Source organism: Mauremys reevesii, linkage group 12 (genome assembly GCF_016161935.1).
Source record: "Mauremys reevesii isolate NIE-2019 linkage group 12, ASM1616193v1, whole genome shotgun sequence".
Classification (NCBI taxonomy): Eukaryota; Metazoa; Chordata; order Testudines; family Geoemydidae; genus Mauremys; species Mauremys reevesii.
In genome coordinates this window covers 30,726,301-30,752,489 of record NC_052634.1, presented here as the reverse complement: position 1 = coordinate 30,752,489, position 26,189 = coordinate 30,726,301, and the positions used below count along the sequence as shown (strand labels likewise).

The following is a 26,189-nucleotide window of genomic DNA, read 5'->3' as shown; positions in this document are numbered from 1 at the left end:
CCCTTCAGGCAGGAGCGGGGTCCACCGCCATCATCCAAATGCAGTTTCCAAACACACTTTAATCCAGTAACAATTAGTTGGATAAAACAATAAAACATGATTGTTAATTACTAAAAATAAAAGTAGATTTTAAGTGACTACAGGTAACGAGGCATAAAAAGTCAGAAATTGTTTACAAAAGAAATGCAGATAAAACACAAATATATTTGTTAGTCTCTGAGGTGCCACAAGTACTCCTGTTCTTTTTACAAACTAACATGTAGGTCAGGGAGAGAGGTAACCATTTTATTGCTCGCAGGCCACATCTGTGCTCGCGGGCTCCAGCCTTCTCTGGCCCCTGAGCTCCTCGGATGGGGAGGCTCCTCCTCTCCCCTTGCTGCCTTCCCACCCCTGCTGGGTCCCACTGCAGACTCAACATGCCGCACCACCAGCGCTCTGGCCCACCACTCCTGGGCAGTGCTGCAGCGTGGGCCATGAGCCCTACTGTTCTGGAGTGGGTATGGTAAGGCAGGCTGGTCTGGGTGCGCTCCTGAGGGACCCTGTGTCTAGCTGGGCAGCAGGCCGCAAGGTGGCTGTGGTAAGGCAAAGGCCAGGCCAGGGGTTGGGATAAGGGGGCAGAGAGGCTCCTGGGGGGCAGTCAGGGGACAGGAGCAGGGGACGGTTGGGCTGGCGGTCAGGGGATGGAGAACTGGGGGTTGGATAGGCGTAGGAGTCCTGGGGTCTGTCTGGGTGGGGTGTGGATATGGGTTCATATCCAGGGACCCCACCCCTACCCAACCCCGCTGCTACCTGTCCCTTGACTGCCCTGGACCTCTGTCCACCCCTGCCCACTGACAGACCCTTGGGACTCCCACACTCTATCCAGCCCCTCTGTCCTCCCAGAACCTCCGGCCCCATCCAACTGTCCCCTGACTGCCCCCTGGGACTCCCTGCGTCCTCATCCAACGTCTCCCCACCTCCTTACCATGCTGGCTCTCAGAGCAGCGTTTCGGGCAAGCCACGTGACCACGCAGAGCCAGACACACTGCTCCCGCAGGAGCGCTGCCCCGCATGGTGGTGTGGCTGCGGGGGGAGTGGGCTAGCCTCCTAGCCAGGAGCTCAGCACTGGGCAGCAGACGGTCCTGGTCGGCTTGATGTGGCCTGTGGGGCTGTAATTTGCCCATCCCTGATCAAGGGCATAAACCTATTGAGTCAGCAAGACATGCAGGGGTATGTCTGTGTGCTGAGACTTGGAGGCTTTTCCATGCCCTGTGCTGTGAAGCTTGTGTTTGGGACACAGGTAGCAGTGGCTGCCACATGGCAAAAAGGAATATAAAGGGCAGCTGCATCATCTCCATTTTGTCTTCAATCCTCTTTCTCACCTCTGGAGCAACTTCTCTTACAAATTGAAGCCTGAACAAAGGACTGAAAGACCCATCGAACTTGTGGATGTGTTCCAGACGGACTTTCAAGCCAGCAGCTCAACAATACTGCTAATAACCTGATATATAGATTTTGGAATGCATCTCACTGCTTTTCCATTTAACAACTTTTTCTGTGTCGTGTCCTGTCTTGTCTTTCCATGCTAAAGGATTGGCTGGCAGTGTGGTCTTTGCAAGATCCAAACCTATAGTGATCTTGTAATGTGGCTGACCTTTGGGGTCAGAAAACATTTTGTATAAGGAGCAGAGTTTTTAAATAACCTCTCACTGTACTGACCTAGGTGCTGATTGGGAGTCGGAGAACTGGAATGCAACAAAGGGGGCCGTGTGATTTCTTTTTTCAGCTTCCTCGATAACCCGTGTGTGGGATCAGAAGCACAGTTTGTGACTGGTCGTTGAGTTTAACTTCAGTGTTAACCACCAGTTTTGGGAGCATCAGCTCTCCCTTTCATCCTGCCCTGACCCTGGCATTTTCAGTGTGGACTGCCCCAGGCACACCCGTCACACTAAGCACTGAAGTTAAATTAATAGAATGTTTTATGACAAAGTTATGAAATCAAGGACCTCCTTTGTTTTCTTTCATCTGAGCAGGATTTCCAGTTTCCCAACCTGATGTGGTCTCCCAGCTGGAACAAGGGAAAGAGCCATGGGTCCCAGACCTCCAGGGTTCAGAGGAAAGAGATCCTGAGAGCTCCCTGCACAGGTGAGGAAATATTAAACCAACTCTGAATCTGTAAGTGCCTGAAGGAAACATCTGGGATGCCCTACAATGCCCTTGGAAGGTCTCTCAGTTCAGTATTGTCCCTAGCAGGGTCGTATCCTTAGGGTAAATATAGCTCATGGCTTCCTGTAGACACTAGCAGACACCAGGCAGTAGCTTCCTCCCTTCCCCTGTGAATTTGGATGGGATGTGAAGCCTGAATTGATCCTCCTCTCTCCTGTTTGGGGAAGAACTTGGGGAGTTCAGTTCCTGATTTTTATTTGACTTCTCTCCAGTACTTGTATTGGTTTGGCCTTCCCTTTCCATCCCTGTTTGAGGTTTCTGTCTCTATCACAGCAGGTGACGAATGGTATGTGAGAAAGAGGAGCAGAATTCTCAGCAGGAAAATGTTGAGCAAGTGGATAAACACAGAGCATTATCACAAAGATCGAAAGGAATGTGTCCTGGAGTCATAAGCAGGAAAAATCCCAGGACATTCAGCACAGACCAGAAGGAGAGCAGGGAAACCAGCCAGGAGAAAGTGGGTAAATGTATTTCCTGTCAGGAAACTCAGAAGGACCTCAAGGAAACCACAACACAACAGGAAATCCTCAGCAGAAAGAGAAAAATACATGCAGTGAGTTTGGGGAAAACATATGATTACTCCATCCTTATAAAGCATCACAGAATCCACACAGGAAGAGGCCCCATGAATGCAGTGAGTGTGGAAAATGCTTCCTAGCAGCTCAGCCCTTATTAGACACCAGAGAATCCACACAGGGAAGAGGCCCTATGAATGCAGTGAGTGTGGAAAATGCTTCACTAGGAGCTCAGACCTTTCTCAACATCAGAGAATCCACACAGGGGAGAGGCCCTATGAATGCAGTGAGTGTGGGAAAAGCTTCACTCACAGCTCAGACCTTAATAGACACCAGAGAATCCACACAGAGAAGAGGCCCTATGAATGCAGTGAGTGTGGCAAAAACTTCACTAGCAGCTCAAACCTTCTTACCCATCAGAGAATCCACACAGGGGAGAGGCCCTATGAATGCAGTGAGTGTGGAAAATGCTTCACTAGGAGCTCAGACCTTTCTCAACATCAGAGAATCCACACAGGGGAGAGGCCCTATGAATGCAGTGAGTGTGGGAAAACCTTCAGTCGCAGTTCACACCTTATTAGGCATCAAAGAATCCACACAGGGAAGAGGCCCTATGAATGCAGTGAGTGTGGAACATGCTTCACTAGGAGCTCAGACCTTATTAGACATCACAGAATCCACACAGGAAGAGGCCCTATGAATGCAGTGAGTGTGGCAATTGCTTCACTCGGAGCTCAGACCTTCTTACCCATCAGAGAATCCACACAGGGGAGAGGCCCTATGAATGCAGTGAGTGTGGAAAATGCTTCACTAGGAGCTAAGACCTTATTAAACATCAGAGAATCCACACAGGAGAGGCCCATGAATGCAGTGAGTGTGGGAAAACCTTCAATTGCAGCTCAGACCTTATTAGGCATCAGAGAATCCACACAGGAGAGGCCCTATGAATGCAGTGAGTGCGGAAAACCTTCTGTGGGCACTTAGCCCATGTTAGTCATCAGAGAATCTGCAAGGGAGATCAACAACATAAACACCTCTAGGCTATCAATACTTTTTTCTCTAATAATTTTCCTGATTCCCACATAGTAACTTTTAAAGCTGTTTGAACTGTTTGCAGCATGGTTATCCTCAGTTTGACCAGAGGAGTGGCCCATTTTTGCCTTTGCAGTTTGTCTCTGTTTTGAGGTGGACCCATTTGTCCTTTCTATCAACCCATTATCCCATGAGTAATTCGAGGTGCCCTTCCTATCAGGAACCAGGGAGCATCACATTTATACTATTCTTCCTATTTCAAAGTTATTGTTAGTCACCAGTGATACAGATTGTATCATTGCCACTTGTTCTCACGTTGCTCTGGGTTTGCTGAAGAGCAGATATAATGGGAATTTTTCAAATTATAGTTAAATGAAGAGGAGCAGGGGCAGGAAAAAGTGTAATTTCAGCCTCTGAGACACTGGAAGGAGATGGGAGACGCAGAGATTCCCTCCTTCCCATCACTGCAGAACTGTTACCTTTTGTCTGAGCCATGCAGAGGTTATCATCATCACATTCTATCCATTCACTTCTCAAAGTGTCCTGTGAGGAAATAGTTCTTAGCTGTCTGTGCTTGGAGATGATGCTTGACTTCTTTAATCTTATCTCAGAGTCGCTCTGACTGAGATGAAAGTGTCAAAGACCTGGAAGGGGAATTCAAATGGATCCCAAACACAGTGTGATCATTGGGAGTTTAAATCCCAGGTTCCATCTATTGGTAAAGCCACTTCTGGCAAGGTGTGAGTGGTTTTGTCCCAAATTATAGCAATGCTCGGATACTAAAAATTTTGTAAATAACATAACTGGCTATTGAGACAGTGCTGAGTGAAGTATGTTTGAATGGATCAGAGGAGAATGTGATGGGAGAATCTCTGGTCCTGATTCTGAATAATCAGATATAACCTGCTCTGGAATTTCACTTCACACTTTCATTGCCATGTATTCTAGCTCTCTGTGATGTGGGTTTCTATCTTCCTGAAGGCTGTTTGGTCACTCAACTGATAGTAGTTCAGTTTGATAGGATGTAGTGCAGATTTATAGGAGAATTTAAGACAAATGACTATTTGCAAAGTCATCATTTCTCACTTCAGCTTTGCTTTTTCCCCATCCCTGCATGATGTCATGGAGAAGGTTGAGGTGCAGTTCTGTCTGCATTAGAGAACTCTCCAATTTACTGACAGGCTAACAAAGAAACAGCAGTGATTTAAAATCTTACTCAGAAATGGTGAACAACAGCAGAACCCCAACTAACTGAAGGAAGTGCATATGATCACTGTGTAGTTCAATTGTTTAAGTCAATATTGTCCCAGATGATCTGGGGAGAAAATTCCATGGTAAGTGATTTTTGAATCCAGGCACAATGCCCAGGTATTTGGTTCCAAAGCCTTTGTAACCCAGGCCCTACAGAAGATCTTTCCTAGCTAATCTTATTGTATCGGAGATACTGCCCTTCATGATGCAGATGTTGAGGAAATAGAAGTGAGTTTTGCTGAATTTATCCTTTGTAGGTGCTAAAAATGTATATCGAATCAAATCAGTTTTGGAAATCTAATAGCTGCAGAAAAATAACTATTTTTGAATAGAAACTCCAACTCTGGTCACTAATGAAGATTGTGATCCAGCCCTTTATCCAGTCCCTTGCCTGGAACTGTGCCACCAAATTAAAGAAAAGCTTGGCATGTTTTGGTAAGCCTCCATGTTTTGGTAAGCCTCACTAACACTGCTGAGATTTGGAGTGGTTTTGTAAAGGATTCTACTGGAGAAGTGTAAATTTACCCTACCTAAGGCCAAGGATTTGGAAAGAGCTGGGGCTGAAAGAGTCCACATCCTGTTCTTGGTTTCCACCCCAGTAAAGGAAGCTATGGTGACCAATGACCCAAGGAAAATTGTTTGTACAACTCCATTTCCTAGTTCAGTGTCACTGATTACAGTTCCAAAGGATGCCAGGTTACATTGAGAACAATCATCCTTTACCATTTGATCCAAAGAGAGAGTGCTTCAGCGACATTCCTTCCCGTGGATCCCAAACTGGCTGCCTGATTGGGTAACAAGGACTTCAAGGCTGTAGAAATGATGGTAACCAATGAGGCAATGAATGTATCAGGCTCCAATTTCAGACTCGGATACTCGCATGTTGAGCCTGATTCTATGGTTTTGTGTCTGATGCTCTGGCTACACAATAAAGCTGATGCTGGTGCAGCTGCACCAATGTAGCTGCGCTGCTGTAGCGCTGTTATTACAGACGCTTTCAGCCAATGGGAGAGATTTCTCTCATCGGACTTGATTAGTCCAACCTCGCAAGCGGCAGTGGCTCTTTTGGCAGGAGAAGTTCTGCTGCTGATGTATAGCTATCTACACAGGGGTTAGGCTGTGTAACTACATTGCTCAGTGGTGTGGATTTTTCACACATCGGAGTAATATAGTTAACCGATAAATGTCTTTAGTGTAGACCAGACAGTTCTCTCTTGTGTTTTATGCATTTACATCACTTCTATCTTCTGTCACTTTGAAAGATTAAAAGTGTGACACGAGAGGTATTTTTCCTCATGATGCAAAGATTCCCACTTAGGAGACCCTTCCACCAACACATACTGTAGAAGATCCTGAGATATCTGAACTCACAGAAGTGGTTGGGACAAACCACATCTTGAGCCAAGGTTCAGTTGTTGGCAATGGGCATTAGAAGAAAACTAACATATATGATAAGAATTTGTGATCTTGAATATGTTTTTATCATCTATTAAAATGAGATTAGTGGTGAAGTTATTGGTTAAAGAAGAGACTAAATGTGTGATAATCTGAAGTATTTTGGAAAACTGAAAGTTGGTTTTTTGTTTTGTTTTGTTAGTCGTACAGGAAATGGTGGCTAATCTTGAAAAGTTAATTTGATTTAATTTACCCTGTAGTGTAAGGAGTTCTGTGGAAAACTCACCCAAAGGTTGGGGTGGGAGAATGTGTGTGAGAAAGTGTGTATAAGAGAATATTGGCCCAGTATCGATTTTAATATTTTGTGTTTTCAAATAGAATTTATTTTGCTTAGTTTCAAAGTCAATTTCTATTCAAAGGAAAGCTACTTGAGGAGATATGTTGTATAAGTTTTTACCCACTTAGACTGTAAGGGTCACTGTCTTCCCCACTTCTCTAATTTGCAAAGGAAAGGCCTGACATCTGTCATAGGATGTGTCCAGCAGGTAGGCCAGCTGCACTCATCAACCATCAATATAAAGAACAAGACCGAAATCCATTGCCTTTCAGGTCAATAAGCCAGCTAAAGGCTGGTCGATGTAGAAAAGCTGTGTTGGCAGAGCCACATCTCTCAGGGGTGTGAAAAGTTCTCTCCACTGAGAGAAGTAGTTAATGTGACCTGAGCCCCAGTGTAGGCAGTGTTGGGTTGTCAGAAGAATATTTCCAGTGTTTGAAGTGTAGACACAGCCTTAACATCAATTCCAATTTTGACCCATCTCCCTATGTGTGAGAAAGTTACTCGTATGGAGGGCTGAGCCAGCTGTCCGCTCACCTGGTTCCTCAACTGTAGCTACAGCTCTTAGTGCCCATGAATGCAAAGACTGAGAGAAATGGAGAGTTCCAGCCATTGTCATTTTAGTATCTTATTGTTCCTCTCTCTCTTTTTTGTGCTGGCCTTTCTGTTCTATCAGGGGGTGACTGTATAGCTCAGTGCATCTGTGACAAAAGCTCATTGGTGCCAATTGGCAAAGGGGGTCACAGTTCTTCACAAGCAACTCCTGTCTCAGACCTGACAAACTCCCCACAGCTAATACACTGCTTTTATGATATTTATCCAGGAAGCATAGCAGTGAGATCTCTACTGAAAGCTTGTAAATTATTGATACTCCGAATCACTGCGAGAAGTGTGTCCAAGGCATGGTTAAGGGTAATGTAAGTACATGGAAAATTATGCCCATATGGTATTGTTGTGAAAGTGAGTCACCCCAATCATAGGTCTTGTTGGGAATGGCCCATTCCAGTGGGAGGGAATTGGCACCTGTTCCTTGGTAGCCAGTTATGTGATGTATTGCTCCATTGTCAGCCTTTGCACCAACCCAGAGAAGCCAATGGAAAACCATCAAAGACAAATTATAGACATCAAAACCCTGTGGAAGTGACAAGAACAATATGAGACTGAGGAGTCTGTCCTTTCTGTGAATAAAGACAAAAGACTGATTCAGTTCATAACAGGGTGGAGAAAAACACTCTGGGTCCATTCACCAAGGAGATTCCTAATGACCAGTGGTGCTTCATGAAAGGCAGGGCCGTGGCTCCTAGGGACTAGGAATCAGTGAAATTGACTGAAGTGTGAGGTGAGACTCTACTTAGATAGGAAAGGTAACTATTAAAAAGTGTAGGTTGCATTTTCTGATTTTGTTTAGTTGGTAACAGTTGGTTTCATCACTCACATTTGTTTGTTTAAATCTCTATCGGTTGTTAAATAAATTTCTGCTTGTTTGATAACTATACTCAAGTGCTGTGTGAGATACAGTAGCAGTGATCCACAGTAAAACTAGTAACCTGGGATATACCATTGCTTTGGGCAGAGAGAATCTGGGATTTCTCTGAGTATCTGGTGATCCGGGCTGCACCCCAGAGGGGGACACATTGAAGGAACTCAGGGGTTAGGGTGGCTGCTGTAGCTCAGAGGAGGGTCTTTGAGTGCCTGATGGTCTGGGTGAGTTTGGTCACTAACATCCAGCTGCCAAATGCAAAACTCTGTCTTCCTAGTGGCAGGTGGCAACAAGGAAACTCACAGCCCTCAGCTCCCTGAGAAGGGTCACAATATGCCTGTATGTTGATTCACCTGTCAAATTCACACAGGGAAAGCTCCCTATAGCAGAAAACTCTGCCATATGAAATTATGGAACATGTGCTCTTCACTCTGTGAAAGCATGTAAAGAATCCAAGTGCTGGAGGGTAGGGTTTGGGTCCAGAGTGACCTAGACAAATTGGAGGATTGGGCCAAAAGAAATCTGAGGAGGTTCAACAAGGAGAAGTGCAGAGTCCTGCACTGAGGAAGGAAGAATCCCCTGCACTGCTACAGCCTGGGGACCGACTGGCTAAGCAGCAGTTCTTCAGAAAAGGACCTGGGATTACAGTGGATGAGAAGCTGGATATGAGTCAACAGTCCCCTTGTTGCCAAGAAGGCTAACAGCAGATTGGGCTGCGTTAGTAGAAGCATTGCCAGCAGCTTGAGGGAAGTGTGTTCATTTCAAACCTGCAGTTTATTCATTTCATTTGGTGACCCCTCCTAGTTCTTGTGTTATGAGAAGGAGTAAATAATACTCCTTCCTTGGTCCTTTAGAAGATATTATGTGACTTCTCCTCCTGTGTCTCATGTCTTGGGACCAACATGGATACAACAACACCGCAAACAACAAGGTTCAAAGTCAATGCACATGGGAGAAGCATCTTGTGTTTCATTCCTTATGTCCTAGTCCCATCGTGTGGCCATTTCCTTTTCTTCCTTTCTGTCAAAAGCTTTGGTGTTTTGCACAGAAACATTATTTCCCCAGGAGAGACCCAGGAGTGAGGGCTGCATTCCTGTGCCAAACAGTCACTAAAAGGGGGCAGACAAAGGCCTTTAGGACGAGGCGTCCGTCACTGTCAAAAAATCATCTCCCTCCTGTGGTTCCATGGGCCGCCGGAGCAGCCACTGCGCGGGGGCCCCCGGCAGCACTCCTGGGGTGGCCGGAGCAGCAGCTGGCCCCCTGGGGCTCCCGTGTCTGGGGCAGCTGCTGGAGGGGCAGCGGGGGGGGGGGGCCTAAAATTTTGGACCGGACATTGTAGGTCCACCATTATTTTCTTGAATTGCCTCAAAACAGCAAGTCAAGAAAGTCTCCTAGGTGCCAGGCTCTCTGCCATGGAAACAGCTGCCCTTCTCTCCAAGAGTCTGTGCGTTCCACCCAGGAGCGCATAAACCTCTGCACTGAAGGGGGCCAGACAGTGACGGTAACACAAATCTTCCGACTATTAACCCAAGTCCCTTCCTTCCTTTAACCCAGGACGTGCCAGTCAACTGTTAGCCATGGTGTTATCTTCATCTTAAAATACCTCTCAGGACATTGAACAGAGGAAGTGAACCCCTCCCCAAATGGCTCCCTGTTGAGACATTGTACTGTACCTGCCCCTGGAGCCTGTCTGGTTTTATATCCTTAGAGATTTTTCTCTTCAAACCCCTTATCCCAATCTATGGGCCACCGCCGCATTTCAGAGTTTAGAATTTACTCTCTTCACCCTTATATGGCACTTTCCATGTGGATTAGACAAAGTGAGTGGGGGAAGCTCCATGGCTAATGAAAACTGATGCTTTGGGTGAGGCCTGAACTCATAACCCCAGCACTGCACCTCCTCACTAGCCAGGTGTGCCCCTGTAGGTGCTTCATAGACAAGCTTGGGAAGTAGGGTAGTTACCTGTGTCTGTGATTAACCACTTGGTGATCTAATTGAGAGGCTGATGGTCCAAACCCAGGTGAAGGTAGAGGTAGGTTTTTTAGTGATGAGACTCCAGTACATTTTAATAGGCAGTAAAATGCCTCACCCTGGTCTAGCCTCATTGGGCAAGCATAAGTGGTCTTTCTGCCAGCTGCATTGGTGGTATAGTGGTGAGCATAGCTGCCTTCCAAGCAGTTGACCTGGGTCTGATTCCCAGCCAATGCAGTGATATGATGTTTTCTCTGCTGAGAATGGGTTTAATTTCAGTCACATTGTATCAGTTTAATAATGGAAGGAGAGAATCAATGTCCTGCAGGTCATTAAACACCCAGTGGAGGAAGAAAGGGTCGGGACTATACAATGAGCAGGTGGAGTTATCCTGGTATTACAATGTTTGGTTTATTTATTTTTTTCCCTTTACTTCCTCTCCCTTTTAGAGTCAGAGCCTTTAAGATCAGAAGGACCAATGTGATCATCTAGTCCGACCTGCTGCACCTTGCAGGCCAAAAGACCCACCCACCCACTCCTGTAATAGACCCGGGAGGGGAGGCAGCTCTGTGCACTGCCCCTACCCCAGGCAGCACATGGAGGCCCTCTGCTCCCCTCCCCCCATGGGTGTGCAGAGATGTGCCAGCAGCACTGAGGTGGCTCCCTGCCCACTCTGCCTCCATCCCTCCGTGCCACTCCCAGAAATGGCCGGCATGTCCCAGCATCCCCTGGGCTGGGGGGAGAGTCTCCATGCACTGCCCTGCCCTGAGTATCATCTCTGCAGCTCCCATTGGCCAGGTACTGCAGCCAATGGGAGCTCTGGGGGCAGCGCCTGCAGGCAGCGGCACACGAAGACCCCCTGGCCCCGCCCACCTAGGAGCTGCTGCCAGAGGGTTGTGTGTACCAGTCACTCTGGGAGCTGCAGTGCCCGGGGTAAGCGCCACCCCTCCTCTACCCCAAGCCCCTCCCCCAGCGCAGAGCCCGCACCCCGCACCCAAACTTCCTCCCAGAGCTTTGCTTGTCTTCCTTCCACCCAGAACCATCCGTATCCTGGGCTGCAAGTAGCCATCCCTGGGAAGCCAAGACGCAGGCACAGGATTCTAACTCCCTGCTGCCAACCGCACCTCACCAGGCTTTGCAGAAAGACTGGTGGTGCTCTACTAACCCCACTTCGCCGCACTGAGGCACTTAGCTTCTGCCCTGCCTTCCTCAGCCTGACTTTCCTCTTTGCCCCATACCCGCCTCACGTCCTCCTTTGGCAAGTCACGCAGAAGAGCCGGCCGCCATAGGCCAACCTCTCAGGGCAGAGGAGACCAAGCCACAAGGCTTCAAAAGGTGCCTGGCCCAGATCCTCTAGCTTTCCCCTGCTGATGCCAAGGCTTTTCTCAGCTCATTTCACTACCCTCTGTCATGACAGGGTTGGCGTTATCGCAGGTGTTACCCAAAATTGGGCCAGCTTAGTCAGCATAGGGAGCACTAATGACCCACCAGAGTTTGGCAGAAAGCAGCATGTTTATTATATTGATAGCTAAGCTCAAACGAAGGGGGCAGGGGTGACACACTCACGCTCCCAGGACAGGCACAGCACTGGAGATGTGAGGATTCTGCAAGGTAAGTGTCCCACAGCGCAGCTATGGACGGTGCAATGAAGGTAAGTCTTCCTGAGACACAATGAAATGCAACGCAGAGAACCACTGGCCAGGTGGTCCGAGCAAAGGGCATTCACTGGAGGTACAAGCTTGTGAGGGCTCTCCTGAGCACATGGCCCTTCCTTTTAAGGGCCTGCACCTCATTGCCTGCGACTAGAGATGACTTGGCTGCATCTGGTTGGTCACACTCCACCTTGGGCAGTGTCCATGCTCTGGATGTGTGATCGCTGCCTAATTAGCGTCCCAGACACCTTGTCTACCTGGGAGCTCTTCTGCTCTTCAACCAGCCCATTCATCCCACGAGCATTCCAGGAGGGAGCGGGAGGGGAAAAGCCACTTCACAGGCATTCAGAGAGGGAGAGGAGACAAAAGTGGGAGCAGGGGAAGTATAACAGACCTTTTGAGCATAGAAATCACTGCTGCTCCTACAACCGCAGGGAATAGGCCAGTAGGAGTTGGGAAAATTAAGCCAGTATGTTTCTGCCTGGTTTTGAACCAGGCACCTTTTGCATGTTAGGCAAATGTGATAACCACTACACTACACTACAGAAACTCTGTCCTAGTACATTGGCCATATTGGGTCAGACCAAAGGTCCATCCAACCCCGCATCCTATCTGTCAACAGTGGCCAATGCTAGGTGCCCCAGAGGGACTGAACCTAACAGGTAATGAGCAAGTGATCTCTCTCCTGTCATCCATCTCCACCCTCTGAAAAACAGAGGCTAGGGACACCATTCCTTACCCAGCCTGGCTAATAGCCATTCATGGACTTAACCTCCATTCATTTATCTGCAAAAAGAACAAGGAGTACTTGTGGCACCTTAGAAACTAACAAATTTATTTGAGCATAAGCTTTCCTAAGCTAAAACCAACTTCATTGGATGCATGCAGTGGAAAATACAGCAGGAAGATATATATATATAGATATACACACACACACACACAGACCATGAAAAATTGTGTGTTGCCATACACACTATAACGAGAGTGATCAGGTAAGGTGTGCTATTATGTCAGTAAAACAATCACTTTTGTAGTGGCTTTCATGGCCTTTGAGAATGCAAGGCAGAGCGTTGGAAGACCCAGCAGGGTTTGTGGCACAGGAATTGTTCTCAGATTCCACTGAGACTTCAACTCAGATTGCAGGATTCAAAGTCCTGAGTGCTGGCCCTTACACCATGGGACCAGCAGAGCACCTGTTGTTTACTGTAGACTTCCAGCAGGGAGGACTCTGTGGGCAGGGGCGGCTCTAGGCATTTTGCCACCCCAAGCATGGCAGGCAGGTTGCCTTCAGCGGCTTGCTGCGGGAGGTCTGCCAAGTCGCAGGACCAGTGGACCTTCGCAGGCATGCCGCCAAAGGCAGCCTGCCTGCCACCCTCGCAGCGACCGGCAGAGCGCCCCCAGTGGCTTGTTGTCCCAAGCAAGCGCTTGGCGTGCTGGGGCCTTGAGCCGCCCCTGTCTCTGGGGACAATTTTTTCTGGCAGGGAGGACTCAGTGGGAACATGCCTCTCTGGCCAGCCCTGCATTTGCTGAAAAGTCAGCGCACGGCACTTTGCTGCAGGCCCAGAGGCCTTTCTTCCTCCAGACTGTGAGGCCAGTGGACAGGTGAGGCAGTAGCACCTTCAGTCCCAGGCAGTAAAGGGCCCTTCCTGGGAAAGGCCATGTCCTGAAAAGGAAAACTAAAGTCAAGGAGAGTCCTTCTGAAACTCTTTGGGTATGTCACAGGGGAAAGTGTTTCTTTGCCTCACCAGGACTTGAACCCTGGACCTCAAATTATAAGGCTGATGCGCTGCCAACTGAGCTAGTTAGGCTCATATGCTACAAAAGCAAATTTCATACAGAAGAGAAACTAGTCAAGAAAATGAGGGTAGGAAACTATACAGAAAACCTGCTACTCGCTCTCTTAGCAGTCCTCGCCCCGCCTGCTCCTCCATCGGGTGCCCTGAGGCCGTATTCTTTTTTTTGTTAAATATCAAATCCAGGAGAAAACACAGTTATACAAAGCAAAATGAAATCACAAACAAATGTCATTGGAAATACAGAAATAAAAAAGGAAAATGCAATTCCCATCACTTTATCATATCTGGGCTATTCCTGTATCGAGCACCCGCGAAGGTCCCTGTGTGCTTACGAGAAACCTGGAGGAACTCATACCACAGCCTGAACATGAAACTCAACTGCTCCCAGGTGCTGCAGTAAAACCCTTTCCCTGCTGTGACGTTGCACTCCATAGGATTTTATGAAAGTATGCTAATGAGTGTGAATATAAAGTGACTGGATTATGCTTCACGCAAAAGGTCTCTTGTAAGGTATCATTACAAAGCTTATAATCTACTGTGTGTGTTCATCCTATTGTATGAACCGATCATTCTTGGATCTGAAATTAGAAATATGAACTATAACTCTGAGGTCCTGTTGTAATGATGCAAAGTGTGGGCCATTAATAGTGGTTTGGACTCTGATGGCTCCCATTAACCAGGACAATTGACTGAGATGGCTCTGTCCTGCACCATCTGTGAGTCAGGCCAGGAAGAATGAAGGCTTGGGGGGGGGGTGTCTCACGGGACATGTGACCATGTCACCTGGTAGAGGAATCCATCTTAAACCTGGGGCTTTTCCCCAGGAGAGAGACAAAAGATTCCTGCCTTGTACCAAAGCTCTATAAGAGGGTGGAACTGAACAAACATGCTGCAGTCATGAGACATCCCCTAGCTATCACCTGAGCTGGAACAAGGGCTATAGCAGGTGAAAAGATTGGGCCCAGACAAGAAATAAGTCTAGTCTTTGCCTCTCAGTCTGTGCAGATGGGACCTTTCCCTCCACTGCTGGAGGATTTGCCCTTCTCATCTACCCTTGTCCCAAGCAGCACAGCAGGTAGGAATCTTAAATGTGCAGAGGAGACTTAGGAGTAAACCCCCCCCCCCCCCGACCTTCCATGCAATTGGCACTAGCCCTCACTGAGCAGGATTGAAACTCCTGCAGGCATCAGCAAAGCAGCAGGGTGAAAAGAACTTGGAGATGCTGGGATTGAACCCAGGACCTCATACATGCAAAACATGTGCTCTACAACTGAGCTACATCCCCAGATGGCCCATTTGTGCTATAGGTTACACTTAGAGCCCTCCTGTTTCCAGAGCACCTAGTGGCCTAAAAGCAGCATGAGGGACACATTCCCTGCTCTGAGGCCAAATCTGATGTCCTGGAAGTTGCTGGTTCTTAGGGGTCACTCTGCTGCAGGGCCAGATTCGATGTGTGGGGCAGAGAGAGTGGGTGCCCTGGGCTCAGGGTGCAGAGATACACTCAGCCCTCTTCCCTGCATTGGGTGGGGGGTGCTGCCACCCCCTCCTGGAATGTAATGGGAGGAGGGCGCTGTGAGTCGCTCAACACCTGACCCTGGTGGCAGCAGTGCTGTGGGGAGCTCCAGGTGTTTCTAGGATCTGCTCTTTCCACCTGCCTGTAAAGTCCAGCTTTCCCCAGCACATTCACTGCGGTGCAACTGGGTCACTGTTTCCATGGCTGAACAGCAAAGAATCACTCCCAGTTTCTTCTATCTGCAGCAGGATTAGCCTGTGTCAGTGATTAATGAGGTGGATCTTGTTGTAGATTGTTATTCATTCCCCACCTTGACAATTCACACCGTCCCTTTCCCATGCAGATTCCCAGCACCTCAGTGATCCTCGTAGCAGGAGCTGGGGCCTGAGATTTTCAGGGTTCTTCCCCCTCCAGCTGGAGTGAACTCAGCTTTTCCCCCATCCCAGACAATCCATGAAATAACAACAGGGGCATAAAGAAAAGGGGAGGGAACATCTCACGGCCAGGGCTGGATGTGCCCAGAGCCACCTGCTTGTCCATTGTTTCCCTGGAATTTGGCCTCCTGCTTTGCACAAGGGACAGCTCAGCTCAGCATCAATTAGGTGACTCTGGGAAGTTCGGGGTCCCCGGGCTCCCAAAGGAGGGGGAAGCAGGTCACCCCTGGAGCAGGTTAAAGCTGCAGGGTGACAATGGGGTTGCTGCCCCTGTGAACAGCTGATCTAGCACCGCCTGGGCAGGACAGGAGAGCCAGTTTTACCCCCCACCCCAGCCTGTATCGGGGGATGGGAGCACTCACACCCTGGGGACCCACCCACCAGACAGCTACTGGGAGGGAGAGTGGCACCCACACACCCAGGATCTTGTAGTGGGGGACAAGGGCATCCACACTCTGGGATCCTCTGCAGAGGGACGGACACCCACACACCCAGGATTCTGTATGGGGGGCAGAGGTACCCGGACACCTGGGCGGGGGAAGGGGGCACCAAAACGTCCGGGATCTTACCTGGGACGACAGCGGCGCCTGCAGCTCGACATGAGAGAGGGGTGAGGGGAGCAGGAGCATTTCCCAGTTCCAGGCTGTCCCCATCTGATCAAGGCACAGAGCTCACAAGCAGAGTTTAAAGCTCCAGCTGCCAAACTGCAAAACAAGCCGGGCCCTGTGGCTGGTGCCTATGATCCCAGCGCCTGGGGAGGCTGAGGCCGGCAGATCGCTTGAGCTCAGGAATTCTGGGCTGCAGGGGGCTGTGCCGATCGGGTGTCCGCACTAAGTTTGGCATCAATATGGTGATCCCTGGGAAGCTTCGGGTCCCCAGGTTGCCTAAGGAGGTGAACCGCCCAGGTTGGAAACGGCGCAGGTCAAAACTCCCGTGCTGATCAGTAGTGGGGTTGCACCTGTGATTAGCCTCTGCAGCATAGCCTGGGTGAGACACGGTCTCTTTTTATACAGACACCCCCCCGCAGAGCCTGGAGGGGGGGAATGGGAGCACCCACACGCTGGGGATTCTGAATTGGGAGGAGGGACACCCCTCTGCAACACTTGAAAAGAGGAACAGCAACACCCACACACCACAGAGCTTGGATGGGGGCAGGGGAACCACACACGGGAGCTAGTTCATGGGGTGGGGAACACACCCATATGCTCCATTGCACCATTCTTAATGAGAAGAACGGGGGCATCCGCACAACACAGATCCTTAACGGGCGGGGGGACACCCACACACTCCACTATTAACCAGGAGGGACAGGGGCACCAGACACCCCCTGCAGCATGGAGAACACCCACATCCACCGGATCCCTCATGGGGGGTAAGACACAGGGGATTATAATGGGGCCCAGCGCACCCACGCACCAGGGATTGTTAAGGGTTGAAGGGACAGGGACACCCACACACACTGAGATCACGTCCTTGGAGGAACGCAAACCCTCCACAGAAGGACCTGGTCTGTTCCATGATGGCAGCCCAGCCTGGGTGAGTCAAAGTCTCTTTTTATACAGGCACACCCCAGAGATCCTGACTAGGGGGAGAGAGACACCCACCCACCAGAGATCCTTAATGGTCTAGGTGCACCCACACACCAGGGATTCTTATGGGCGGGAAGAATGGAGACAGCCAGACACACTGAGATCACTTCCTCCAAGGAGCCTGGGCCAGACAGGGAGACACAGTCCCCTTTACAGATCTGCCAGACAACCTGCCTCCCACCCTCCACACAATGTTCTTATCTGGAGGTGAAGCCAGGGAAATCCATGGAGGATTCTTATCTGGGGAACTGGGGGACCCACTTACCACCAGAGATTCTTAAGGGCAGGAGGAACAGGACTCCCACCTCTGTAGCATGGGGTGGGTCGCCTGCTGGGATCATCTGGGCATATTTCACCTCGTCAGCTCCTGCCATTGCCTTGGGGCCCCTTGTTTGCTGCCTCTGGTGCCCAGTTTAGCCTCCTTCCTGAGGGCTGAAACGCTTTGATCTATCTAAGGTCTGTGGGATCAATACGTGTCATGGTGTAATTCTGTGTTATTCGGGGTCAGACTAGCTGAGCTAATGGCCCTTCTGCCCTTAAACGCCATGAAAACATTTCCTGGTTTCTCCTTGCGCCTGACAGACACCACGGTGAGGGGCCCAAGAGAAGATCCTGGACACAGCGCCTGGCTCTTACTTTACTTGGGGACGCCAGCGCTTTCCTAGCAAAGCTGCTGCCAAAGCGCTGTTTGGGGAACGGTTCGGCCCGATTCAGAGATCTGCCTGCGGGTGTACACCTGCCACGAGGAGCGGGAAACGCAACCAGCAACGGGAGGCGCTGGCTGAGCTCCAGGCTGCCCCCATGTGGCCAAAGCTAGAACTGAGCAGCGGAGTTTAAAGCTGGCGCGGGAGGACCTGAACACGCGGGCACGAAGGCTCCTGCGTGTTACGCTTGGTGGGTGGGCAGCTGAGCGTAGCTGATTGCCGGAGTTCAGGGCTGCACCCGGGGTGCTGAGCAGGTGTCTGTGCTCAGGTTGGCCTCGCTATGATGGTTTCTGGGAAGTTTGGGGCTGCCAGTCTCCCTAAAGAGAGGGGAACCAGGCCAGAAAAGGAGGCTTTCAAAACTCTGGTACGAATCCCCAGTGGGACTGACCCTGTGAAGAGCCACTGCAGCCCCGCCAGGAAGAGCCGGTCTCTCTTTGTGCAGCCCCCTCCATTCCTCAGGACAAGGGTTGTGCTCAAAGATCTGTGCCCCGTGTTTTTACCTCCGTGTGAAGCGCACAGAGCAAATAACCCTCAGTGCCTCAGCTCAGTTCCAGGCTCCACTTCCACTCGCTCAGGCAAGATGGTGCAGAGCAGGGCCGGCTTTAGGCCTAGTCCACCACCCCTCCGAATCGGGCCCCGCGCCTAAGAGGTCCCCATGTCCAGTGAGAATCCCTTCCTGGCTAGAGGCTTTTAAATTTTACTCACCTGGCGGCGCTATGGGTCTCGGCGGCACTTCGGCGGCGGGTCCTTCAGTGCCGCCAAAGACCTGGAGTGAGTGAAGGACCTGCCGCCAAGACTCGAGCACCACCCGTGAGTACAAGCCCCGCGCTTCCTAAAGCCGGCCCTGGTGCAGAGGAGCCCCTGGGTGTCTGTGGGCCTGGGGAGGATGGCTTTTGATTTTTCAGCCTGACCGCTTCGGGGAGCAAGGCCAAAAGTCAGATGGCTGGCTCTTCCGTCCACCACGCTCATCAGGAGCCCTTAGTCGACAGGCTCGAGAATGCGGGCGGCCCCCACTACCTCTCGCATGCAAAGCGAGCGCCTGCCGCTTGAGCTAATTCCCCACAGCTGGCCTGACTCTCAGGCACCGGGCAAAAAAAGGCAAGGGCTCTGTGGCCTTAAGCAGAACACAGCCTGAAATGGGAGGGGGCGCTACCCAGAGCTGGGGAAGGGGGTCCGAGTCCCAGCCACGCTCCTCGGCACAAACACCAACGCTCCCTCCCTGGAGTGTGTCTGGGCTGAGAGTTAGCCCCTGAAACAAGCACCAAACATCAGAAGACAACGCAGGGATAGATCACTTGACGATTGCCTGCTCTGGCCATTGCCTCTGAAGCGCCTGGCATCGGTTACTGTCAGAAGACGGGATAGTGGCCTGGCTGGACCATCGGTCTCACCCAGGAGGGCCGTTCTTATCTTCACCACTTTCCTCTAACCCAAGCAAAGCCAGGAGCAGGCCCAGCTCAGCAACTCTAGCAGGCTCCCTGGCCCCTGGCCCAGCATACAGCAAAACGACCCTGCCTCCGCCAGGATAGACAGCCACCGACTCCCTCTTCCAGACCAATGCAGCCCTTCCCTGCTTTGGCTGTCTCCAAGCTGTCTGCGTGCTCTGCTCTGCTCCACGGCTGCCATGCTGCCTGAGATCAGGAGGCTGCGAGGTCTCACGGTCTCAGCTGAGCTGGTATCGCATGCCACCCTGCCCATCTCCTCATTCCCTTCATGGACCCCTGGGATGTGAGTAATTGTGTATTTGAGTGGCTCTCCCTCCCGGCCAATGAGCTTGGCGTAGACTAGCAGGGAGGGAGGAGGAAAGGGATTGTGCTCCAGTGAGAGCTCAGAAAGAAAGGTGCAGGTCCCCCACTAGAGCCCAGCACAGCAGAGCAAAGCAGAGCAGAGCAGGCTGGAGAATGTGTGTCTGGTCTGACTACTTCTCCCATGCTTTTCCATTTGAGCTAATCTCCTGCTGTCGCCAGCCTCCCAGTCAGCGCAAGGGGGAGAAGGGCCGGGAGGAAGAGCTTTGTGTTCGCAAGGGCTGGCCTTTGGGAGGCCAAGGGGGAGAGGGATGGAGGCCACTGGAGGAGCTGAGCCGGCTGACTGTCCATGGCTTCTAAAAGAAGGGCAAAGAAGACCCGCGGCTGCCCTGCCGCTGGAGAATGCAGGTATTGATCCTGCTGCTTGCATGCGAAGCAAGTGCTCTACCACTTGAGCTAATTCCCTACCTTTGCAGATGGCGTCTTGATCCATCCATTCGATAACGGAGGCCACATCATTCCCCGCGCCAGCCGGTGACTCCTTCCAAAAGGGTCAGGGAAGGGAGGGCTTCCCATAGGCCAGCTAGCTCAGCTGGTTAGAGCATGGTGCTAATAACGCCAAGGTCATGGGTTCAAGCCCCATGCTGGCCACTGCGGGAGGGAGAGGGTTACTTCTGCTCTTTTGGCTGACTGCTAGGTGGCAGAGGCCAAAACCAGGTGGGCCGAGCGGGCAAGAGCCCTGCTGGGCACCGGGCAGGACGAGGCCCGACACCTCCCTGGTCTCCCTCCCTGGGCTCCTCGCCCACCTGCTGCCTGAAAGGAACTTGGGCCTGGGAGGAGACGGGTGAGCCCGGCCGGCTGCCTTCCAGGCTCATAGGAGGCCAGGCTTGAGCTGCCCGCCCACGAAGCCAAAATCACAGGCCTGCCGGCTCACCCCCATTTCCACAGAGGGTTGACCTGATGGCCCGAATTCTTGCCGGCCACCAGCTCCACCCAAATGGACCCGACGCCGGATCATGCTCCCCAGCCCACGCCACAGAGGAAGGCTTAATATTCGGCACCCCAACCTAGGGGAGAGGCTTCACACTCCGCCGGCGCAGGGTGACCTTTGGGACATCCCTGGACACCATCCTCCCACCGCCCACAGCCAGACCCCCGAGCCCACACTGAGCCCACCTCCGACAGGAAGGAGCAGGAGGACCACTCCACCCAGGGGCACCACCACTCGAAGTCAGCTTCACTTGCTTTCTCTACCCCTTTCCTCCCAAGTTATGCGCTCATGGGAGCCGGCCCTGGAAGACGAGGCACGGCACTCTGACTGGCGGAAGCCAAACGCCCACACCGAGAGTTTAGCACGGGCTCTTGAGGCACTGGAGGAACCCCATGCAGACGCACTGACGGAGCTAAGCTTTACGGCCAAGGGCCCTACCTGTGCAGAAAGCCAACTTGCTTGTGAAAAAGACTCCTCTTTCGGCTCCCCTTCCAAACTTCCAAATGCCTCCAAATGGGAAAACACACACACTGAAACACCCAAACGGTGCTAACGCTGGAGCCAGGCGAAAAAGAAAAGCAAGGAAAAGATTTCTAAATGGCCACCCTGCCAGAGTCGTACAGCTCCGCAAGTGAAACCCGTGGGAGGGACATTACACAGAAAAGGGGAATGGAAAGCTGCCCAAATTGAGATGCTGTGGAAAGCTACAGCCCCATCGCTACTCCTACTCTGCACACTTCTTGCAACAGCTGATGAACGGCCAGGTGCTTTTCGCATCCAAGCCCACACCAGGGCAAGACCTTGAGAAGCTTCCCGTGGCTTGCCTGGTTCAGCTGGTCAGAGTGCGGCACTCGTGGAGGCAAGATGGTGCAGAGGAGCCCTGGGTGGCTGTGGGCCTGGGGAGGGTGGCTTTTGATTTTTCGGCCTGACCGCTACGGGCAGCAAGGCCAAAAGTCAGATGACCGGCTCTCCCGTCCACCACGCTCATCAGGAGCCCTTAGTCGACAGGCTCGGAGAATGCGGGCGGCGTCCCCCACTACCTCTCGCATGCAAAGCGAGCGCTCTGCCGCTTGAGCTAATTCCCCGCAGCTGGCCTGACTCTCAGGCACCGGGCAAAAAAAGGCAAGGGCTCTGTGGCCTTAAGCAGAACACAGCCTGAAATGGGGAGGGGGGACACTACCCAGAGCTGGGGAAGGGGGTCCGAGTCCCAGCCACGCTCCTCGGCACAAACACCAACGCTCCCTCCCTGGAGTGTGTCTGGGCTGAGAGTTAGCCCCTGAAACAAGCACCAAACTTCAGAAGACAACGCAGGATAGATCACTTGACGATTGCCTGCTCTGGCCATTGCCTCTGAAGCGCCTGGCATCGGTTACTGTCAGAAGACGGATAGTGGCCTAGATGGACCATCGGTCTCACCCAGGGGCTGTTCTTATCTTCACCACTTTCCTCTAACCCAAAGCCAGGAGCAGGCCCAGCTCAGCAACTCTAGCAGACTCCCTGGCCCCTGGCCCAGCATACAGCAAAGCGACCCTGCCTCCGCCAGGATAGACAGCCACCGACTCCCTCTTCCAGACCAACGCAGCCCTTCCCCGCTTTGGCTGTCTCCAACCTGTCTGCGTGCTCTGCTCTGCTCCATGGCTGCCATGCTGCCTGAGATCAGGAGGCTGCGAGGTCTCATGGTCTCAGCTGAGCTGGTATCGCGTGCCACCCCGCCCATCTCCTCATTCCCTTCATGGACCCCTGGGATGTGAGTAATTGTGTATTTGAGTGGCTCTCCCTCCCGGCCAATGAGCTTGGCGTAGACTAGCAGGGAGGAGGAGGAAAGGGATTGTGCTCCAGTGAGAGCTCAGAAAGAAAGGTGCAGGTCCCACTAGAGCCCAGCCCAGCAGAGCAAAGCAGAGCAGAGCAGGCTGAGAATGTGTGTATGGGTCTGACTACTCCCATGCTCTTCCATTTGAGCTAACTTCCCAGCTGTCTCCAGCCTCCCAGTCAGCGCAAGGGGAGAAGGGCCGGGAGGAAGAGCTTGTTCCGCAAGGGCTGGCTTTTGGGAGGCCAAGCGGGGAGATGGATTGAGGCCACTGGAGGAGCTGAGCCGGCTGACTGTCCATGGCTTCTAAAAGAAGGGCAAGAGAAGGCCGCGGGACTTCCTTGCTGCTGGAGAATGCAGGCATTGATCCCGCTGCCTCTCGCATGCAAAGTGAGCGCTCTACCACTTAAGCTAATTCCTGCCTTGATAGGTGATGTCTTGATCCATCCATTCGATAACGGAGGCCACATCGCTCCCGCGCCAGCCAGTGACTCCTTCCAAAAGGGTCAGTAAGGATGGGCTTGCTGCTGGCCAGCTAGCTCAGTTGGTTAGAGCGTGGTGCCATTAACGCCAAGGTCATGGGTTCAAGCCCCATGCTGGTCACCCGGGAGGGAGAAGGTGGCTTCTGCCTTTGGCTGACTGCTAGTGGCAGAGGCCAAAACCAGGTGGGCCGATCGGGCAAGAGCCCTGCTGGACGCAGGCGCCGGGCAGGACCAAGGTCCTGACACCTCCTTGGGCTCCCGTCCTGGGCCTCGCTCCACCTGCTGCCTGAAAGGAACTTGAGACCTGTCCACACTTGCAAGGCACATCCAGTGCTGCAACTCCTGGCTGCAGCGCTGGCTGTGCACCCGTTCGGGTTGGGGTATAAGGAATGCAGCGCTGGTGATCCAGCTGCTCATCAGGTGTGGACACACACCAGCGCTTTAATTGGCCTCCAGGGAATAAGGAGGTATCCCAGAATTCCTGTTCAGCCACTCTGCTCATCAGTTTGCACTCTACTGCTCTGGCCTCAGGTGACCCGCCCTTTAAGTGAATTTTAAAAATCCCCTTCCTGTTTGCTGCAGCCAGGTGTGGAGTGCAATCAGTTAATCTTTCCAGGTGACCATGCCCCCACGCGGCAAACGAGCCCCAGCATGGACCAATGGCGAGTTGCTGGACCTCATTAGTCTTTGGGGGGAGGAAGCTGTGCAGTCCCAGCTGCGCTCCAGCTGTAGGAATTATGATATCTTTGAGCAGGTATCAAGGTCCATGCTGGATAGGGGCCATGATCGGGACGCGCTGCAATGCAGGGTTAAAGTAAAGGAGCTGCGGAGTGCCTATTACAAAGCCCGCGAGGGGAACCGCCGATCTGGCGCTGCCCCCACGACCTGCTGTTTTTACAAGGAGATGGACGCGATACTTGGGGTGACCCCACTGCCAATCTGAGGACCACGATGGACACTTCTGAGCATGGTGGGGGACAGGAGCAGCAGGAGGAGGAGGAGGAGGCGGGGGGGTGGAAACCACGAGTGAAGCTACTGGGATGGGGGAAGACACCCCAGAGTCCCAGGAGGCATGCAGCCAGGAGCTCTTCTCAAGCCAGGAGGAAGGAAGCCAATCGCAGCAGCCAGCAGTTGCTGAAGGACAAACAGAGGAGCGAGTTACCAGTAAGCGTCTTTTATTTTCAGGGTGGAAATGTTTCGGGAGAGGAGGGGGGGTTAGGGCTGCATACATGCATGCCTAGATGTGAAATAGCCCATTGATGTGGTCTATCATGTCGCGGTAATCGGCTGCAGTAATCTCCTCAAAAGTTTCAGCCAGAGCGTGGGCAATGTGCCTGCGCAGGTTTATAGGGAGAGCCACTGTGGTCCTTGTCCCAGTCAGGCTAACTCGGCCACGACACTGTGCCGCGAGGGGTGGGGGGACCATTGCTGCACACAGGCAAGCTGCATAGGGGCCAGGGCGGAATCCGCATTGCTGTAGAAGACCTTCCCGCTCTTCTCTAGTGACCCGCAGCAGGGAGATATCTTCCAGGAGTAACTCCTGTGGAAAATGTTGGGAGACTGTTTAGTGCAGATCCCCCATGCAGCTGTTTGCTGTCCCCAATGCACAGAAACCCCTGCACAGCCCTGAAGCAATCTCAGTACCCTTACTCACCATTTCCTGTCTCCTGTTGTGTTATGTGTGGTCTTATTTGGTATGGGAAAAGAATGTTAAAGTGAACACTGAAAACTCCTTCAGTGTGTGGGAATTACTGTTTGGATGAGATAATTAATAAGGCTACCCTGTTAAATGTTGCCATTTTTGCCTTCAAGAAGTGACCTTGACTGCTGGACGGCCCAGATCTACCACAGCACAGAGACTACAGAATCTGAGGAAAAGCCTGAAAAACCAGGGAAGACAGGCTGAAAACAGTTATTGATCACTCTGCTCGAGAGAGTAAACAGCTGCAGGAGTGGAGAGAAAGGGAAAGCAGGATCCACCAGAGGGACAGCAGGATCCGCCAGAGACATTGGCGGAGAAACGCTGTGGCAAAGAGGAAAAGCACAGGCCAGCTGCTAGGCATCCTGGCACGCTAAGCGGACTCTCTCCAGGCACTCGTAGCCATGCAGGCAGAGCAGTCCCGTGCTGCCCCACAGCCCTCTGTCCCAAATTTTATTCTTTCTGCCCCAATGTTAGCTCCAAACCCTTCCACAGCATCCAGGTTCTTACCACCACCAGCTGCCTCCAACACCTGTATGTTCACCAACCAGCCCTGAGAACTACGACCCTTACCCTCTGCACTCAACCCCCATCACCATGCAGTATATGCACCCTGAAGCGCAGCAGCCATTGCACAGCACTGCAGACAGAACATATGCAAACTTGTGACTGTACAGTTCACCAACCCACCCCTGCCCTAGGTTCCTAAAATGCTGTGTGTCTGTCAATGAAGTATTTTTCTTTCAATAAAATAAATCTTGGCTTCTGAAAACAGTCTTTATTATTGCAGATAGTGAAAGATACCTTATCCCAATAAAGAAACAGTCACTGGAAATCATGTTAGGATAATAGAACTTAACAGTGTAACCACTGCACTTCACTCCCATGCAAGGCAGCAACATTACTGTTGGCTTTCAGCCTCAAATTCTTCCTCAAGGCATCCCTAATCCTTGTAGCCCTGTGCTGGGCCTCTCTAATAGCCCTGTTTCTGGCTGTGCAAATTAGCCTCCAGGACATGAACCTCGGTGGTCCATGCCTGACTGAATGTTTCACCCTTCCCTTCACAAATATTATGGAGGGTACAGCATGGATATAACTGCGGGATGCTGCTTTCCCAAGTCTAGCTTCCCATACAGGGACCACCAGCGGGCTTTTAAACACCCAAAAGCACACTCCACAGTCATTCGGCACCGGCTCAGCCTGTAGTTGAACCGGTCCTGCTCCTGTCAAGCTTCCTGTATAGGGTTTCATGAGCCAAGGCAGTAACGGGTAAGCTGGGTCTCCAAGGATCACAATGGGCATTTCTGACATCCCTTACTGTGATCTTCCTGTCTGGGAAATAAGTCTCTGCCTGCATCTTCCTGAACAGGCCACTGTTCCGAAAGATGCGTGCATCATGCACTTTTCCAGGCCAGCCTGTAAATATCAATGAAACGCACACGGTGATCCACAAGCGCCTGGAGAACCATAGAGAAATACCCTTCCAATTAACGTACTCTGATGCTAGGTGGGGGTGCCAGAATAGGAATAGTTCCCACAATAGCCAGACCTGAACCCCTGTACACTTGTGCTCTGTCCTCATTGCTTCTCTCT

General features: G+C 51.6%; 1 protein-coding gene and 3 non-coding genes across 4 annotated transcripts in view; 3 read left to right on the top strand and 1 right to left on the bottom strand.

The window, feature by feature from the left end:
• Positions 1 to 26,189, bottom strand: part of LOC120375640 (zinc finger protein 850-like) — a gene marked incomplete at its 3' end in the record, with an annotated part of 811,498 nt that overhangs the window by 32,782 nt on the left and 752,527 nt on the right. The window lies entirely within an intron of this gene.
• Positions 10,350 to 10,421, top strand: TRNAG-UCC. Its single transcript has one exon. It is a non-coding gene; the product is annotated as a tRNA-Gly (tRNA).
• TRNAI-AAU lies at positions 20,195 to 20,268 on the top strand. The gene has a single exon. It is a non-coding gene; the product is annotated as a tRNA-Ile (tRNA).
• On the top strand, positions 22,945 to 23,018 carry TRNAN-AUU. Its single transcript has one exon. It is a non-coding gene; the product is annotated as a tRNA-Asn (tRNA).